This window comes from Callithrix jacchus, chromosome 17, assembly GCF_049354715.1.
Source record: "Callithrix jacchus isolate 240 chromosome 17, calJac240_pri, whole genome shotgun sequence".
In the NCBI taxonomy this organism is placed as follows: domain Eukaryota; kingdom Metazoa; phylum Chordata; class Mammalia; order Primates; family Cebidae; genus Callithrix; species Callithrix jacchus.
Genome location: NC_133518.1, coordinates 16,125,082 through 16,142,011, shown reverse-complemented (window position 1 = coordinate 16,142,011; position 16,930 = coordinate 16,125,082). Strand labels below are relative to the sequence as shown.

The window sequence follows — 16,930 nt, the reverse complement described above, 5'->3', positions numbered from 1 at the left end:
AGCGCGCCCTGGCAACCCCACGTGCTGCGGATTAGTGCACTTCCGGCGTGGAGAGCACTTTCAGCATTCTGGTTGCTTGAGTGAGCTCGCTGGCAGAGGAACTTGCGCCTTCCAACTCTTAGGTTTGTTGCGTTTGGGTCGCAGTCTACTTTAATGGGAACCAAGTGAGGCACCCGGTGGCCCGTGCCGTCAGGTACATGGCAGTTATCACGGGACGATCGTCGGCACTCGTGAGGTGCGCAGATTCAGTGAGTGCCAATGTGGCTGGCTGTGAAGGGAACTTTGGGTTAGAGCTTCTGGTTCAGCTTGCAGCCTTTCTTGGGGTTCGAAGCCCCCTCCTGGTCTTCGCAGAAGAACTCACGTGCAGTATTTTATTACCCGGCTCGGCACCATGGGTTCTGAGAACCTCACTCACCCCTTGGTGAGATTTTGGCATTGACTGCCGCAGGGTGCCCCTGTAGAGTCAGCACTGCTCCCTGGGGTGGACACTCCTGAAGCATCCGCCAGCTTACAAGCAGCAGTGAAATGACTTAATCCACTTCTCACACCAAAAGCTGTTGTGAAGTTGTGGAGGCGGAGCTTGTCTGACCCGTATCACATTGTTGGTCCAGACAGGTGTCCTGCCAACTCATCCCTTCTTTCCTCCTGGTATTGGCATTCCTTAGAGTTTGGGTTTTAACTCTGCCGTATTAGAACGCTTGGATGGTCTTCACAACTGACCTAGAGCTTGTAGACTGCAATAGAAAGGTTCTTAAAAGAGATGTGCTCCCCCTTCACATTTTTATTTCACAACCCACTGTGTCCTTTCTTGGGGAGGTGACCTAGGAAATTACTTCTCATTCCACACCCGCATTTATGTGGTACTTTGATTTCCTGTTACTGTCTTATGAATAATCTCATATCTCACATTCATATATGACTACAGTTTACACATATCTTTCAAACATGTACAGTTTAACTTTTACAGTAAGTTACTGCCCTCTCATATACTGAACTCAGCCTCTAGCTAATATATGAAACAGCCATTACAGCAGTGGCTCATGCCTGCGATCCTAGCAGTTTGAGAGGCCTCCGCAGGTGAGTTGCTTGAGCTCAGGAGTAGGAGATCAGCCTGGCTAACATGGCGAAACCTTGTCTCCACCAAAAATACAAAACATTAGTGATGGCCTGCGCCTGTGGTCCCAGCTACTTGGGAGGCTGAGGTGAAATGATCTATCACTTGAGCCTGGGAGGTGGAGACTGCAGTGAGCCGAGATCTGGACATTGCACTCCAAACTGGGTGACAGAGTGAGACCATCCCGCCCCCCCACGCCCAATCACCCAGAAAGAAAAAGCCAGATTGGAGTTTTGGTTCATGAGGTCTTTCTGCTTTTCCTTATACCTTCTAACTTTTCCCTATTGTTTTTAGAATGAGCACTAATAGTATTTAGTATTTATATAGGGAAGTAGGGTACTAAATTTTTCACATGCATTGTTCCTTTGATCTTGACTGCTGCTCTCTATTTTTAACCTTTTTAAGTTATTCATATAAAGTAAAATTTCCCTTTTAGTTTTATGATGAGTTTTATGATGATCAAGATATGTTTTTCAAAACTCATAAAACTAAAAGGGACAAATTTTACTTTATATGGGACTTTATATACTAAAAGGGACAAATTTTAAAATCTATTTTAAGTAGACTGGGCGTGGTGGCTCATCTATTATCATCAAGATATGGAATATTTCTCTCATTCCAAAATCTTCCTAGTGGCCATTTGTGGTCAGTTTCCTCTCTCTACACCCAGCCCCTGGGAAATATTAACCGTACTGTTTTAACCTGCATTTTTAGTTATGGAAAACGGCGAGAAAAGTTAAGCAATTTGCCCTAGATTGTAAAGCTAGCAAGTTGGAGAACCAAGATTGAAATCTAGGCAGTTTGGTTCCAGAGTCACTGCTCTACCTACCACCATATACTACATTCACATAAGATTTGGGTTTGGAATGAAGTGACTGGGCATCACTTATTCAATAAATACAGTCAGTTCTCCTGAAGTCACTAAGAACACTGGACTGGTAAATACTCAATCATTGCTCCTAGGAGAAATACAGGGTTAGGTTCCTCTGAGCCTCTGGCCCAAAACATTGGTTAATATGTGATTTTTAGTGTATGTCTGTTTAAAGACACCTGATTTGCTATGTATTGTTGATTCATTAACATTAAACTGATAGACAACAGCAATGTAATTCATGCCTGAAGGTAGCTTATCTAACATATGCTCTCTGTAAGGCATAGTGTAGCTTTCTTGTGTTTCTCAACATTAGACAATTCTTCAGCACAGTGCTTGGGGGCCATTTTGAACAGTGAAACCACCATAAAAATCACAACAATGCAAAAACTATAGCACTAAATAGACTGAAAAGAATACTTGTTCACAGTTTGACAACTGAAACAAGGCAGAGCATGGCTGTGTTTGACCTCAGCTAAATGTGCATTAAATGGCTCAGATCCCTGTGCATGTTCACAAATGACTTCAAAAGCACTGCAAGTATTGATTTTCAAATTAAGTAGGCTGGGCATAGTGGCTCATGCCTGTAATCCCAGGACTTTAGGAGACCAAGGCAGGTGGATCATGAGGTCAGGAGTTTGAGAGCAGCCTGGCCAATATGGTGAAACCTTGTATCTACTAAAAATACAAAACTTAGTTGGGTGTGGTAGCACGCACCTGTAGTCCCAGCTGCTCGGAAGGCTGAGGCAGGAGAATTGCTTGAACCTGGGAGGTAGAGGTTGCAGTGAGCCGAGATCGTGCCACTGCACACCAGCCTGGGGAATAGAGCAATATTCTGTCTCAAGAAAAAAAAAATGTTCTAAGTAAATTATGTCAATTATGCAAATTCACAAATACTAAATCCAAAAATAATGAGGATTGACTCTGTGTACTTTAGTGGCCTTACCTCTGGTATTACTATGTTGACCAAGACAGCCTCTTGTTCCTAAGGTGCTTACAGTCTAGTGCAGAAGACAGTCTAGTAATTTTAAAACATAAAACAAATGCTACTAAAGAAATAAGTAAAAGGCACTGAAAAAAAAGGGCTTATCTAGGCTAGACAGCGTCCAATTAAAATATGATATAAGCTACATGTAATTTTGAGTTTTCTTTTAGCCACGTAAAGTTACAAAAATGAAACTAATTTCAATAGTATATTCTATTTAACTGAAAACGTCCAAAATATTATTTTACATATAATCAATATAAAAATCATTACTAAGATACTTTACTTTTTTCCCATACCAAGTCTTCAAATTCTGGTGTATTTTACACTTTCGTTTAATTCAAAATAGCTATCATTCAAGTGCTCAATAACTAGGCATGATTGGTGGCTATCATATTGGGTGTCATAGGTCTAGAAGGTTCAGGGACTGCTTCTCTGGGAGGATATCTAATTTGAGATTTGAAAGACAAGAAGAAGTTAGGAATGGAGAGGAGTTTAGAAAAGACATTTTAGGCAAAGAAAATGGGGTTACAAAGGTGTATTGTGACAGAATCATGGCATCATTTGTACTGTAAATGGCTTTGTATGATAGTGTATACTGTAAAGATGGATGAATTTGGAGTTTCTCCCAAGGGCAGTAGAAAAGCATTGAAACAGTACATACAAGAAAATGATAAATAATTTTTAAAATAAATTTAAACCATTCTGGTTGTCATATGGAGTATTTTTTAGGAGGAGACAATATTGGAAGTAGGAAATCAATTAGAAAGACATAATTATGTTGAACAAGCATGATGAATGAGAAGATTACAGAGTTATAAGGGAAAATGGAAAGAATGTCATAATTAATTGAATGCTGAGGGTCAAAATAGGGAGACACAGAGTACAAAGGAGAGGGAAGAGTGAAATTAAGACTCACCAGCTTATGGAGTAAAAATCTGGGTGAATGGTGATGAATTTTCATTGAGTTAGAAAATATAGGAGAAGCAGTTTGTGAAGAAAGTCAAGTTCACTTTTGGGCAGATGGAGTTTAAGGTTCCCATGGGAAAGGGAACTATCTGAAATAGAGATACATGTTTCTGAATCAGTATATAGATGATAATTAAAGGCATGAAAGTGGAATATTTAGAGGAAGAATGCACAGTGAAGAAAAGAGCAAAAAATAGAGCCCTGTTCTATTTAAAGAATAACCAGCAGGACCAAGTGTGGTGGCTCACTGTAATCCCAGCGCTTTGGGAGGCCAAGGTGGGTGGATCACCTGAGGTCAGGAGTTCGAGACCGAGCTGGCTGGATCACCTGAGGTCAGGAGTTTGAGACCAAGCTGGCCAAGATGGTGAAACCCTGTCTCTACTAAAAATACAAAAATTAGCTGGTGGCAGGTACCTGTAATCCCAGCTACTTGAGTGGCTGAAGCAGGAGAATCGCTGGAACTCAGGAGGCAGAGGTTGCAATGAGTCAAAATCATGCCATTGCACTACAGCCTGGGCAACCAGAGCAAGACTCTGTCTAAAAAAAAAAAGAATAACCAGCAGAAGAGGAGAATGAGAAAGAGCCTGAAAGGACAGAAACTGTGCAACTTTAGAGTTTCTGAGAACCATTGTATAGTGTCATCTGATGCTGTTAGAATTAACCTACAGTATTAATACAAAGTCCAAGAGTTAAAGTTCTGGAAGATGGAATTCTGACTGCTCTAGCTTTCATTTTCTGTCCATCCCTTGACAAGGTACCTTGCTCCAATAGTCCTGTTTCTATCTCTTGTGAACCCAAAGTGTCTGAGACAGGTCTCAATTAATTTAGAAAGTTTATTTTGCCAAGGTTTAGGATGCACCTGTGATACAGGTTTAGGAGGTTCTAATGACATGTGCCAAGGTGGTCAAGGTATAGCTTGATTTTATACATTTTAGGGGGACATCAAATGTCAGTCAATACTGACAATGTAAGGTGTACATTGTTTCAGTCTGAAAAGACAGGACAACTCAAAGTGGGGTGGGGGTGGGCATGGGGCTGGGATTTGGGCTCCCAGGTCATAGGTAGATAAAAGACAAATGGTTTCATTTGCATTCTTTTGATGGTTGCATTTGCATTCTTTTGAGTCTTAAATCAACCTTTCACTGAATACACAATTTACATGTTAGAGGGGTTTAGAGGAATAGTTATTTATGCCATAATCTGACTCAGTGAATCTGCATTTTTACGGGAACAGAAGGGCCTAGGAAGCAATCAGATATGCATTTGTCTCAGTTGAGCAGAGGGATGACTTTGAGTTCTGTTTTTGGCCCTCACCTGTGAAGAAAAGCTATCAATTTACATTACCAGGGTGAAAACCAGCAGAACATGTTTTAGGGATCATGCTTTAGGGATCATGGGGAATTTTCTTGTGGGCAAATTGTGAGGGAGGTATGTAGCTTTCTTTTTTTTCCCCATCTTTGTAGCTATCTTATTTAGGAATAAAATGGGAGGCAGGTTTGCCTGATGCACTTTCCAACTTGACTTTTCCCTTTGGCTTAGTAAGATTTATTTTCCTTTCACACTCTGTTTTATGTCAAGAAGGTTCTACCATGTTGATTTATTTTAAAATGGAATAGCACTGGATTCAGAATAGCATTAACCAAACCAGCAAACTTTCTGACATAGCTGCACAAAAATACATTGACATATATACCTACATCAGCAAATTAAGCCTGATTTAAGTTTATTCATCTGATCTCTATGGTTGAGCAATCAACTTTTCACTGAATACACAATTTATACCTCCATTTCCCTGCAGAAATGGAGGTTAACAACCTCCCTTTTCACAAATAATTTTCCACAAATTTTTCTGGAAAATTGCTATCGAGATGCCCAGAGCTGCTTGGTTTTCCACAAATTTAATTTTCCACAAATAATTTTGACCATATAAGTCAACACATGCCTGTGACTCATTTTGTTTTGGTCAAAGTTTCACTTTCAGATAGTTTAATTTCAGGTAGTTTTATTTCTTTCAGTCTCCAAATTGGAATTGGATCCTGGCCTAAGTAATAATGAAGGATGGAGCATAAGGGAATTAATGGTTTCCTCCTCGAGGGAGAGTGACAGTTTCCTCAGGCAAGGCAGATATAGCTGTTTACGAGAAACACTCCTTGTCAGATTATGTGTTATTGATAGCTTTCAGAGGATTTGGAGGTTTGGGGTACTTCAATTTCTGTCTTCTCAGATGTCCCCATTTTCTTTGTAGGGCTTTCCCCCATCAGTTGCCTAAAGTTTACATATGAGACCAGCAACGCACAGATTCAAACTCTTAAATTTGTTTCAAAGAAATCTTAGCCTTTGAGTCAATATTTTTTTCTTGTTCTAAGGAGAAATTTAGGGAACAAACTTCTCTTGCTTTAAGTTACCTAATCCTGTCTGCAGTAGTCATCTCACCCCCAAAGTCTTAAAACTTTTCTCATCCTTTATACTCTTTAAGTTGTTGGGTGGCAGCAGTTACCTTTCTCCTTCAAACAGTTTCATTTTCAGTGGCCACGCAGCCTAAGAGATAATTTGTTGAGCTGTTTCACCACTGCATAACATAGACTACCATATTCTGCTTTTGTAATTTGAACTTTGAATAACCATCTTCTACCCCATCTTGGCTCTATCCAATTCTTAATAACCATATTGGCAAGATAATGTGTGGACTGAAACTCTCTGGTAGATTAGTTAGGGTTCTTTGGTTACAAGCAAAAGAAACAAATTTTTAAAAAGTTAAGCAAAAAGAGAATTTTATGAGATAGTATGAAGGAGCTGTCACAATTGAGGGAAAGAAGGAAAAACTATGTAGAAAGGAATCAAGCAGCTCTGGGCATCTGGATAGCATTAACTATCATTGAAACGAAGTTCAGATCGTTTGAGATGATACAGTTGTTTCCTTAGTGGGTACATGTGTTGGGAAGGTTCACAGTTATGTATAGAAATAAAGAAATAAGGTACTCTTGGGTTGATGGTACAGATTTGATTTTTTATTATATGTAATATTTAAGATAATGTAGCATATTCAAGTGAAGATAAGCCTTGAGATTCCAAATTTTTAAGTGTGTTAGGTGAATGGGAAAAAAAGAAAAAGAGATTTCAAATTTTAAAATGTATAATTGAGTGATTGGATTAAACTTGTAGTTTTAAATTGAAATCTTTCTACATGCTGTGTTTGAATGTTCCCTCCAAAACTCATGCTGAAACTTAATCCCCAATGGAACAGTATTCAGAGGTGAGGCTTTTAAGAGGTGATTGGGTCATGAGGGCAGAATGATGAATTAATGGTTTATTAGATTAATGGGTTATCACTGGAGTTGGTTAATTATCACAAAGTGGGTCTATTATAAAAGTCAGTTTGGCATGCTCTTTTCCTTTCCATGGATGTCCTTTACCATGTTATGACACAACAAGAATGTCCTTAGCAGAAGCCAAGTGGATGCCAGCACCATACCCTTGGAATTCGCAGACTCCAGAATTGTAAGAAATAACTTTCTTTAAAAAACAACCCAGTCTCAGGTATTCTGGTATAGCGACAGAAAACAGACTAAAGACACTAAGTTTTAAATAATATTGCAACATTTAGAAGATCTTAAGCCTCACAACATTTATGAATTAAATTTATTGTATATATAGGAGCTTTTTTTTATACTTGGGAAGATCTTATTTATTTACTAGACTATTGAGGTACTCTTTTAAAAAAGCAATGTATTGAACTTTTAAATACAATATATACTGTTTAAGAGTGTTTAGCTAGGTTTGTAATTGGGGCTAAGCATTAATTAAAAGCTCACTTAAAATTGATTAAAATAATGCGCTATCTTTGTAAGTAGAATGATGAGATTTAAAAGTTGAATTTAAGGAAAACTTCAGATGGAAATGTAAATCTATAGAAGGTAGAAAGAACACCTGAAATGGTAAATATCTGGGTAAATATTAAGTATTATATGTTTTTCTTCTAATTTTTTAAGGGTCATATGATGGATTAAATAAAAAAACTATAACATAATACTGTAATGTGGGGTTTATTACATGTGTAGATGTAATGCATATAATATCTAGCACAAAAGATGAGAGGTAAGTGAAAATATATTGTTGTAAGGTTTTTAGATTTCATGTGAAGTTTTCTAATACTACCTCTAATGGACTAAAATTAGATAACAATGCATATTATAGTTCTTAGAATGACCATTAAAAGCAATATAAAGAGGAATCACTAAAAAACAAATGAAAGAATTAAAATGGAATACTAAAAAATATTAATTTCCCATTTCCTTTCCCCAAAAAGTGAGAAAATATAAACAATGAAACAAATCAGATGGGCAAATGGAAAACAAATAACAAATTGACAAATTTGACCATATCTATAATTGCATTAAATATAAATGGATCAAACATTCCAATTAAAAGTCTGAGATTATCAGATTGTAGACACACAAAATAACCAACAACATGCCATCTATAAGAAACATTTCAAATATGAAATTTCTTGAAAAATACAACATACCAAAATGGATACAAGGTGAAACAAAATCTTAATAGTTGTTTATTTATTTATTTGAAATGAAGTCTTGCTTTGTCATCTAGGCTGGAGTGCAGTGGCATGATCTCAGCTCACTGCAACTTCTACCTCCTGGGTTCAAGTGATGCTCCTGCCTCAGCTTCCTGAATAGCTGGGATTACAAGCACCTGCCACCACGTTCTGCTAATTTGTGTGTGCGTGTGTGTGAGTGTGTGTGTGTGTGTGTATTTTAATGGAGATGGGATTTCACCATGTTGTCCTGGCTGGTCTCAAGTGATCCACCTGCATTAGCCTCCCAAAGTTCTGAGATATGTATGGCAGTTGGGGGTGGTGGTGTCTAACCTTCTTCTCCTTCTTCGACAGAGTTGTAGCTTTTATATGTAATGCTCCTGGTTCTCCATATGAACCTGAGAGATTGCACTGCCAAGATTGCACATAGCTCTGTGTGTCAGACTGAAGGTCCTGGTATAGTTGGTTCATGAGGGGATCTCCTGACCTGAGGTTGCAAAGATCTGTGGGAGCAGCATGGGTTCCTGGGGTTGCACATTTACTCATCACTTCCTGGGTAGAGGGGAGGTTCTCCTGGCTCTGTGTCACTCCTGGGTGGGCTGTTGTCCTGCCTTGCTTTTCTCCATTCTCCATGGGTTGAGTTCTTTCCTTGAGTAGTCCTAATGATAATGAAGGTGCTATATTTACTCACCCTTTCTGTTTCTCTCTGTAAGAGCTGAGCACACTAGCTGCTTCTAGTCAGCCATCTTGGCCAACTCTCACATTTTTAATTTTGAAAAATCCAATTTATCTATTTTTTTCTTTTGTTGAGTTCCTGTTCAGTGCTATATCTAATAAACCATTGCCTAACCCAAGGTCATGAAGATTGCTACTACATTGATTAATTTTTAAATATCAAACAAAGCTTACATTGCTGAGATGAATTTTTCTTGACTGCTTGATGATGTATTACCCTTCTCATATATTGGTATATTCAATTTTTAAGTATTTTATTAAGGACTTTGTCATCTATTTTCATGAGGAATATTGGACTGGAATTTTCTGGTAATTGTCAGGTGTTGGATTTGGGGATATGCTACCCTAAAATAATCAGTTGGGGAGTGTTTCTTTTTCCTCCATTTTCTATAAACAATGTGTTTTTAAAATTTTGATAGATTTCAACAGAAACCCTCTGGACATTTGTTTCTAGAAAGGTTTTTGAATAGTTCGATTTAAAAAATAAACATATGCTGGGTGCAGTGGCTCACACCTGTAATCCCAGCACTTAGGGAGGCTGAGGTGGATCACTTGAGTTCAGGAGTTTGAGATCAGTCTGGCCAACATGGTGAAACTCTGTCTCTACTAAAAATACAAAAATTAGCTGGGCATGGTGGTGGGCCCCAGTAATCCCAGGTACTCACAGGATAAGACTTGGAATTCCAGCCAGCTTCTGGTAGCAGTGTTGCACCTCCCTGAGCTGGAGCTCCCACAGGAAAGGGTGGGCTGCCATGTTTGCTGTTTGGGTGACTTAGCCATTCCAGCCTTCAAGCCACCTGGGGGCAGAAGCAGTCCCCCAGCATAGCACAGCTGCTCTACAAAAATGTGGCCAGACAGCTTTTTAAGCAGATCCTCAATCCTGTTCCTCCTCATTGGGTGGGACCTCCCAAGCAAGGTCTCCAGGCCCCTCACCAGTGTCTTTTGGCTGGCAGAGATTTGAAACCTCCCCAGGATTGAGCTCCCAGAAAGAGTGCCAGGCCACCATCTTTGCTGTTTGGGCAACTTAGCTGTCCAGCCTTCAGCCTTTGGAGAATCCAAGCCAACCAGCACAGCATGGCTGCTCTATAAAAACATGGCTTGACCATTTTTTAAAGTAGGTCCTCAATCCCATTCCCCATCACTGGGTGGAGCCTCCCAACCAGGGTCTCCAGCCACCTCCTACAGGTACATTTGGACCAACAACAGGTCTGTATCACCATGGGATGGAGCTCCCAGAAGGAGGGGAAGGCCACCATCTTTGCTGTTTCACAGCCTTCACTGTTGATACCTTCAGGTACTAGAAAATTCGAGATGACAAGGGACTGGAACCAGCTGCCAGCATACTGCAGCAGCCCTACAGAAAGTGACCACTTTCTTTCTGTAAAGAAAGTGACCCAGCATTTCCAGGGCTGGGCCTCCAGCCATCCCCTGCCAGAGCTATTGGGCCAGTAGCAGCTCCGCGGCTTCCTGGACAGAGCCCCCAGGGGTAACTGAAATCCTCTCTGACACTGCCTAATGACATTGTCTCTGCAGTGGAACTGCCCCTGCGACCCTTGGACTAACAAAAGAGCAAAGACCCTAAGTGCCTTAACCATACCTCCAACAACCTGCATTTGACCCAAGAACAGGAGGCCAGTCTATCTCCCATGGGTCCCACATAACCCACCCCTTGTCACCAGATGGAGAATCCCTGGCTTATGCTCACAACACAGACCCTCCATCCTGGGCTGATTGCACTGAGCTATCACTGACTCACATTTTTCTGGGACCTCCAGGAGACAAGCAAGAGACCCTTGGCCACAACCACTATTAAGGTTTCTTTCTCTGCTGCCTCCAAGCTGGGGAAGAAACATAAACACTGAGAGAGCTCCTGAGCTGCAGTGGGCATCCCAGAGTGCCAAGCCACAATCTACAGCTGGCACTTAAGTGAAAGAAGGACCCACACTTTTAGAGCATTGAGAGGGAACATGAACTGTGAAGAAGGGAACCACACAATAGAGCAAGAGTCTATCAACTGACCAGTGTGCCTAAGTGCCACCCACTGGATCACACCCCAAAGCTTCAACACCAAAAATACTTTGATAACATACCAAATAGAGAAGTCAGCTTCAAATAGAGACCTCTGAAACCAAACAGAGAAGTCAGCTTCAAATAAAGACCTCACATAAAGCTTCGACCATGTGAAAACATTCAGCAAAGTCTATTGACTGTACTCAGTCTACACTGCAGTTAAAGGAACACCCACACACAGAGATGAACCAACACAAGAACTCTGGTAATTCAAGAACCAGTGCAAAAACTCTGGAAACTCAAATGACCAGAATGTCATATGTCCTTGAAACAGTGGCACCAGTTCTCCAGCAAGAGTTCTTAACCAGGCTTAGCTAGCTGGAGTGACAGAAGTAGTATTCAGCATATGGATAAGAATAAAGATCATCAAGATTCAGCAGGATGGCAAAACCCAATCCAAGCAAAATAAGAGTTACAATAAAGCGATACAGGAGCTGAAGGACAAAATAGCCTGTATAAAAAAAAAAATGGGTCTGAGAGAGCTGACTAACACAATACAAAAATTTCACAGTGCAACCACAATATTAGCAGTAGAATAAACCAAACTGAGGAAAGTTTAGGAGGAAAGAATCTCAGAACAGAAAACAGAAAAACAGCAAGGGTTGCGATCCTAATTTCAGGCAAGACAGAGTTTAAACCAACAAAATTTTTAAAAAAATACAATGAAGGGCATTACCTAATGGGAAAGGGTTAAATTCAACAAGAAGACCTAACTCTCCTAAATATTTTGTATCCAACACAGGAGCACTCAGGTTCATAAAGCAAGTTCCTAGAGACCTTGAAAGAGACATAGACTTCCACACAATAATAGCAGGAAACTTCAACACTCCACTGACAGTATTAGATCATCCAGGCAGAAAATTAAGATATTCAGGACGTGAACTCAGCATTGAACCAAATGGATCTGATAGACCTCTACAGAACTGTTCACCCCAAAGCAACAGAATATACATTCTTCTCATTGGCACATGGCACATACTCTAAAATCAACCTCATAATTGGACATATGGCAACCTTCAGCAAATGCAAAAGAACCAAAATCATACCAAACACTCTCGGACCACAGTACAATAAAAACAGAAGTCAAGACTAAGAAAATCACTCAAAATTATGCAATTACATGGAAATTAAAAGTTTGTCAGTTTCTCAAAATATTAAAACTTAGATTCGGCATGTGACATAGCAATTCTATACCAAGATATATGCATAAGAGAATTGAGAATGTACATTTATCAAAAACTTGGATGCTGATGTTGATAACAGCATACTCATAATATGAGTGGAACAAACTCAAACATCAACTGATGGATGAATAAATGAAATGTGATTTTCTATAATGGAATATTAAGCAATAAAAAAGAGTAGAGTATTTATATATAGATCAGACTTGAAAAATTGTACAGTGTAAAAGGAGCCAGTCACAAAAGGCTGCATCTTCTATAATGCCACTTATGTGAAGTGCCCAGAATGGGCAAATCTGTAGAGTCAGATAGTAGGTTAGTAATTAGTTACTAATGCCTGGGTGGAGGAGTGAATTTGGGAGTGACTGCTAATAGGTACAGTGGTTTTGTGTGTGTGTGTATGATGGAATTTTACTGAAATTAAATAATGCTGATGGTTGCACAATGCTGAATATACTAAAACCATTGAATTATATTTTAAAAGGATGAATTTTATGGTAAGGGAATTGTATCTCGACAAGTCTGTTACTTAAAATACTTTAAAAGGGTGAAATTCATAGTAAGGGAATTATACAATCTGTTACTTATAAAAGAATAAATCTTTATAACAATAAATCTGTTACTTACAAAAGAAGAAAAACAATGATCAATACACTCTCACCCATTAATTCTGACATGCCATAGTGGACGTCCTATTATAAATTTATTCCTTTTTATGCTTTCTATGAAAAGTTGCATTTGTTTTCTTGACTGTCCTACAAAGGAGATAGAAAAAAATATGATTCACTGTACTAACAGAAAAATGTTTAAAAAATTATATGATTATCTCTATAGAAAAAGCATTTGACAACACCTAATACCCATTCCTGAGAATAACTCTCAGCATACTAGGAGTATACAGGAACTTCCGTAACAATATAAAGTGCATTTATGAAAAAAGCCCAACAACGAATATAATACTGAACAGTGTTAAATATTAAGAATATAATACTTAGCAGTCTGAATGCTTTCCTTCATTATTTATTTTCTGTTGTGACCACAGCAAGTTGCCACAGATTTGGTGTCTTAAAACAATATATATTTTTAACCTTACAGTTCACTTATGTCAGAAGCTTGTGCACAGCATGGCTCAGTTTGTGCTCTTCCCTGGATTTCAGCAGGACCATCTCAAAATATTGACAGGGCTGTGTCATTTGTTTGTTTGTTTCTGGAGGCTTTACAAATGAATCTACTTCTAAGCTCAGTCAGGTTGTTGGCAGATTCCAGTACCGTGCATTTGAGGTTCTGGGGTCTCTGTTTCCTTGCTGACTGTAAGCTGAAGATTGTTCTCAGCTTACAGAAACCACTCATATTCCTATGGCCCCTTTCTCAGTTTTCAAAGCCAGCAATGGCAGGTTACGTCCTTCTTATACTTTGAATCTTTCTGACCTCACTTTCTGCATTATCTTTCTCTGCTGCTTCCTCTTCTTCAGCATGTATTTGACTCTTCTGCTTTCCTCTTCTCTCAAAGGTTCATGTAATTACATTGGGTCCACCTAGCAAATCCAAAATAATCTCTTTCATTTCAGGTTAGTTTATTAGTAACCTTAAATTTATCTTCAGAGTCTCTACACAGAAATGGGAATCCTGGGGGACATCTTTAGAATTCTGCCTATCATACCCTTTAAGAACAGGAACAAGACAAGGATATTCACTATAACAATTCTTATTCTACATTATATTGGAGATCCAACCTAGTGCAAATGGCAAGAAAAAAATTAAAAGTATATAGATCAGAAGTAAATATATAAATTGTTTTTATTCATAGATGACATGTTCATCTATGTTGTAAATCACAAATCTATAAAGTGAGGACTATATTAACAAGTGAGTTTTCTAGAATTAATAAGTGAGTATAAGAAGGTGAGTAGGAAAATCAATTATATTTCTATACATTAGCAAGGAACAACAAAAAATTGATTTTTTAAATAGAAGAAACCACTTATAATAGCATAAATAAATTAATTAGAAGTAAAATATGTATAAGCCCCATAGACTGGAAACCATAAAATACTTAAAATATTTTTGAGATAAACTAAAGACCTAAATAATTGGAAAAAACATGGAAGAGATATGCCATGTTTATTGATCAGAAGACACAATATTGGTAGATGGTTATACTTCCTAAATGCATAGTTTCAATTCTAATCAAAATTCAAGTAGGCTTTTGTATAGAAAGTGGAAAGCTTACTCTAAAATTTACATGGAAATGCCAAAGACCTAGAATAACCAAATTAATTTTTAAAAAGAACAAGGTTGGAAAATGTTCACTACTTGATTTCAAGACTTAGAAAGTTATAGTAATAAGTGAACCTCAAATAATAAAAGTGACAACTAATTTTTGTTGTCACTTTTTAGTAGACATTTCTCCAGAGAAGGCATACAAATGGGCAAGAAGCGCATATAAAGATCTTTGACATCACCAGTTAGTAAAGAAATGTGAATTAAAACCATAATAAGATAGCACTTCATGCTCACTAGAATGGCTATAATAAAAATTAACCTCCAGAAAATAACAAATGTTCTTGTGGTTGTAGAGAATTTGCATGCATGGCTTGTAGAAATGTAAAAGGTTGCAGCCACTGTGCAAAATAGTTTGGTGGTTTCTCAAGAGTTAAATATAGAATTGTCACATGAGCAATTCCACTCTTAGGTATATACCCCAAAGAATTGAAAACAGGTACTCAAATGAATGCTTGTACACAGAAGTTCATGGCAACAGTATTCATAATAAGTAAAAGTTGGAAACAACCCAAATGTCTTTCAGCAGATGAATGGATAAACAAAATGTGATACACACATACTCATGGGGGGGGGGGGCGGGGGAGGATGCGTGCATTTATCAGATCAAAACCAACCCGGTCAGCACCTCTCCGTCCCCGGCCCGGGCAAGGGCGCCGGCGGCTTTGATGACTCTAGATAACCTCTGGCCGATTGCACACCCCCGTGGCGGTGACGACCCATTCGAACGTCTGCCCTATCAACTTTTGATGGTAGTCGCCGTGCCTACCATGGTAACCATGGGTGATGGGGAATTAGGGTTCGATTCTGGACCCTAATGTTTATGAATGTTACTCAACCATAAAAAGGAATGAAATATTAATATATGCTACAACATGGGTAAAACTAAAAAATATTATGTTAAATGAAAGAAGCCAGACACAAAAGATCACATATTCTATGATATTATTTATATGCAATATCCAAATCAAACACATTTATAGAGACAGAAAGCTGATTGATGGTTGCCAGGGGCTGATAGGAGGATAAAAATTGGGTAGAGACTGCCTGATTGGTATAGGGTTTTCTTTTGAGGTGACAAAATACTAGAACTAGATTGAGGTTAGTGTATAATGTGAAATGTATTAAATGTTACTGATTTATATACTTCAAAATGATTTCGTGTTATGTGAATTTCACCTCAAAAAAAGAACTCTGATGTGTACCTCATAGTCTACATAAATATTAACTGAAAATGGGTCATGAACATAAACATGAAGTAAAACTTAGAGTAGGGAACATAAGAACATATCTTTGCATCATGGGAGAGGGCAAATAATTTTTAGACAAGTAATATAAAGTAATAACCATAAAAGAAGACAAATGTTAAAATTAATCAAGTATAAAACTTCTTATCAAAATGAGTAGCCAAGCTATACTGGGAGAAAATAAGAGAAAATATGTATAGCCACCATGATACCTTTTCAATAGGTGAAAGGATAAACCAACTGTGGTATGTCCATACAATGGAATCTTAGCGATAAAAGATGATTTATCAAGCTATGAAAAATATACAGATGAGCTTTAATGTATAATGCTGAGTGAAAGAAAAGGCTACATACTGCATGATTCTGATGATAAGACTTTTTGGAATAGGCAAAACTAAAGAGTTAGTAAAAGTCAGTTGTTAGCAAGAATTTAGATGGATATGGAGATAGTTGAATAGTTGAAGTTTACTTTTAGTTTTAGTTGAATAGTTGGAAGTTCAATAGTTGAAGAGTTGAAGTGTAGGGCTCTGAAACTCTCCTATATGATACTATCATGGTAGTTACATGGCATGCATTTGTCAAAACCCATACAACTTTGCAACACTAGTGTGAAACTCAATATATGCACCTTAAGAAAATCATTTAAGAGATTGGGGGATGCAAGAAGGAATGCATATATGACAAGAGAATCTGTATTACAAATATATAAAACAACCTCAGTGAAGATGGAAGGGAAGGTGACGACCTAGATAACTATGGACATAAGTGATGTCTATAAGGCTAAATACAATAGGAACTGCATATAAACACTGTACTCCAGTTGATAAAGATGTTTTCTGTGCAAATATAGATTAACAATCCTGATACTACTGTATATGTATGTTGGAATTGAACAATTAAGTAAATGGATGATATAGAGTACAAGCCAG

General features: G+C 38.2%; 1 long non-coding RNA gene across 1 annotated transcript in view; it reads left to right on the top strand.

Moving 5' to 3' along the window:
* Positions 1-28: 28 nt before the first annotated feature.
* LOC128930035 (uncharacterized) overlaps positions 29-16,930 on the top strand; it is a 57,712-nt gene continuing 40,810 nt past the window's right edge. Inside the window, exon 1 of the long non-coding RNA XR_008477526.2 lies at positions 29-122. This is a non-coding gene — a long non-coding RNA (uncharacterized LOC128930035). The remainder of the gene's footprint in view (positions 123-16,930) is intronic.